Raw genomic sequence first — 3721 nt, 5'->3', positions numbered from 1 at the left:
AAAAAAAAAAAAAAAAAAAAAAAAAAAAAAAAAAAAAAAAAGATTGTTCCCATCCTGTTAGCTCAGTTAATCAAATCACAAGTAAAAGCAAATGGGCCTGAATATGAGCACTAATTATAGGTTGCTTAGTGAGGAGTGGCAAGAAAGTTAATGCATGCATAAAGCTTCTGAAGTGAGTATTACCTCCTCTGGACAGCAATGTGACATGGAAAGAAACTAAACGAATCAACGTGAGTTTTAGCTACTTGCTCCCCTCTTGCTATAACAAAGACCACAGGTTTATGCAATGCTATAACTGGGAAATTATCCAGTCAAATCTCATTTCAAAACTGAGAAAAGTGAGTCCAAAAGGAAATGTGATTCGGCCCCATCGGAGAGCTACTTCCTTGCAAAGCTTAGAGGAAACCACAGGTCAGTGCTCTGTCATTATACACCCAACACTGGACACAGCTATCCCTCATGGAGCAATGGCATGTGATGTGAAAAAGTCTGAACTCCACAGAGTCCTCCACAAACATCAGGTTACAGAGGAAGGTAAGCCCACCAAGAAGGGGGCCATGGAAACCAACCCTAAAGATGATACTATGATTGCTATTGCAAAATTCCCTTGTGAAGATTTCAGCTTTTTAGTCACTGGCCAATTTCTCAACATTATTATTACTACTATTTGTTTTAGCACAGTCTAAACTCTATTTCTTTATAGAGCCCATGAGTATCTTAGACAAAAGTGCACAGCTTTTGTTAACAGCAACATGAAGCAGATAGGTGAATGTACCTAGTCCTTGATAATCTTATCAATATGAGGTGCTGTTGTAACACCCACTAGAGCCACAGACACTCTTGACTCAGTGCAAGACACTGAGGATTATTTAAACTTGGACAGAGCCAAGCCGAGAACTGGATGCTTCTGATGTTTGTTGAGTCCCCGTGCCTCCACTACCACAATGGGATGTGAAATAACACAAAGCATTCTGCATCATGATTACAATGCTATATTTGCATTCTGTAAGTATCTGGCTAGATTCTTCACTGGAATACATGCAGTCTGAAAGGTTTTGTAAACACTGACTATGATTTCATGAGAAAGGTAACAAAATGAGCTCTTTGCCATTTAGAACTATAAAAAGTAACTAGCAGATATTCACTTGTTAAGGGATCATTAGTAAATTGAAATTACTATTATGTGATAGGCTATAATGGGAAATAAAAGACTTAGAACTGTAGTGAGATGTAGCACTTTCCCTTCTGAGTAACATAATAATGCCTACTACTATTTTTGTTTACCCATGTTTAAAAACATGTGGCTATAATCCTACAGATTAGCATTTTAAAAAATTATAGTAAATAGCCTCTGTAGATTAGGCAGAATATGTGTAGAAAGCTCACTGTAACTTACTATTATTGAAACTGGAATTCAAATAATTATGTTCTATAATTATTTGAAATATTTTTTTCGAAAGTATTTCCACAGATTAATTTTTAATAACATTACTTCTCCTTCCAAATAATGGAAAACACTGATATGCCACTGTATTATTTATCCAACCAATAATTTCTATTTGCAATTCCACAAACACATATTAGTTTAGCTACTATGATAGTGATTCCATGTGATTCAAAACCTTTATATTTATGGCATTAGAAATAAACATAAATTTATCTTTCAAAGATCAATTCTTTATCTCCTCAAAAGTTTTCTTGACATGCTATGATTATTCTGAAATGAGCATTTTAGGACATATATATTTTCCTGTAGTAGAAAGTAAGTTTGTGTCATCATTTAAATTATAATGACCAAATATCCAAGTCCCTGAATCTGGTACAAAACATTGCTTTAGGCTTATCAATTAGCGGGATATTAGTCCTTTGAAATCAAGAACACTTTGCTTCTTGAGAACACTGCAGTATTTCTAGAAAAAAAATCACTTAGGGGCTAGGTCTAATAAATAGACATTATATATACTTGCCCCCCATCCAAAATATAAAGTCTAATTTTACCTGCATTGTCAGAGAAACATTCTGTTTAAACCAGAGGAAATGAGTCCTCTTAGGGTTAAACGTGGAGACAATAATTTATGTGCTGGCTTCCTTCCTTTTGTCTCATCCTTACTCTTTTACAAGCAGAGATTTCTGCATAGCTGCTCTATACACACACGGGGAATATGGAAGTCCTCAGAACTATTTATTTTCTAAGGTTTCCTTGGGAGGTAGAATTTCATAAATAATTCCTACATCATTTTGCTGCATACGTTTCAGCGGCATTCCAGAAAACGTCTATGCCAAGCACACTTCCTGGATAGGTGAATGAAAGAGGTGGTTTCTCCACTAAGAATTTATGAGTTCAAAAATCAAGTTTGATACAAATTCTCCAGACAAAATTGTTCAATCAGAAAAATCTCAAGAAGGCTTAAACTTTTCTAGAAGCCATAAAAAAGATACTAATTTTACTATATAAAAATGTTAAACAGCTTTGTAAATTAAAAAATCCCCAAAATGAAATAAAAAGACAAGTGACAAAATGGAAAAAAAACTTGAGAAGCATATTACGAAGTGCTATTGCTAGTAACAACAAAAAAAAGCTTTCACAAATTATGAAAATAGCCAAAGACTTGAATTTATAGTTTAACAAAATGAAATAAAGCAGTTGATAAACATAGGAAATCTCCAACCTCAGTCATAACTCAATAAAAGCCCTTTAAAACAATGAGTTACAGCTTTTTACCCATCAGACTGGCAAAGATGAAAAACGTGGAATATGCAGCACTAGTGCAGTGTAGACAAGGTCTAGAGAAACTGGCACTCAAAACTACTGGCAGAAATATAAATCCGTGTGTAACTTTCTTAGAAGGCAATTCTAAGTAATACCTCTCAAAGTAAAAATAAACACATATTCTGATGCAGCAATTCTACTGGATCCCAGTTACCCTAGTACTTATGTGAAACACGCAGGAAGAAAAATGTAGACTACATCATCTCTAACAGCTAAACATAACAAACAACCTAAATGTCCATTAAAAGGAAAATGACAAATAAATTATGATATTATCTACAAAACATGAGTCCCATGAATCTAGTAAGAATGAGGTAGAGCTCTTGGACATAGTAAGTGAACAGAACAAAGTATAGAAGATATGTATGATAGAATTCTCTCAGTAGAAAAGAAAACATAATGTGTGTGCAGATTTGCATGGATTGTGTAAATCTGTGAATGCAAAGAACGTTCTGGAAGTCATAACAACTGTGATGAGACTGGGTGAGGGGAAAAGAGGCGCTTGAGACATTCACTTATTTCATATTTTCTTGCACAGTTTAAATTTTTACCATTTTGTATATGTTACTTTAAAAATATAATTTAAAACACTAAAGTTACATTGCATTTTATTTAAAAGAACCAAATCTTTCCATCATGTGGGAAATCCTCCAAGAAAAACCCTGAAGTTGGAACAGCTGTATCAGGGACCCAGTCTTTCTGCTTTAATCGGAGTGGCGTGTAAAGGTAATTTATAAGGACTTTGTGCCAAAATTTTCCATTAAAATGCCAAAATCAAGTAGGGGATAAAATTCATATTCTAGTCTACATTACCAAAGTATTTCTTAAGAAAACATTTAAACACATATTCTGATACCCCATTTTAACGTAACTTTAGGGTATGTTTAGGGGTAGGCCTGGCTGGTAAAAAATAGTTCATAAAAAAAACATTGGTCAACAGCTTAGAATTCC

The 3721-nt window shown here is 34.2% G+C and overlaps 1 protein-coding gene across 14 annotated transcripts in view; it reads right to left on the bottom strand.

Annotated features, from left to right (window-relative positions):
• Positions 1-3721, bottom strand: part of PKP4 (plakophilin 4) — a 227969-nt gene that overhangs the window by 52227 nt on the left and 172021 nt on the right. The gene's annotated exons all lie outside the window — the stretch shown is intronic.

Source organism: Cebus imitator, unplaced genomic scaffold (genome assembly GCF_001604975.1).
Source record: "Cebus imitator isolate Cc_AM_T3 unplaced genomic scaffold, Cebus_imitator-1.0 Scaffold10, whole genome shotgun sequence".
Lineage (NCBI taxonomy): Eukaryota > Metazoa > Chordata > Mammalia > Primates > Cebidae > Cebus > Cebus imitator.
The sequence above is the reverse complement of the archived record's forward strand: the minus strand, read 5'-3'. Positions and strand labels throughout refer to the sequence as shown.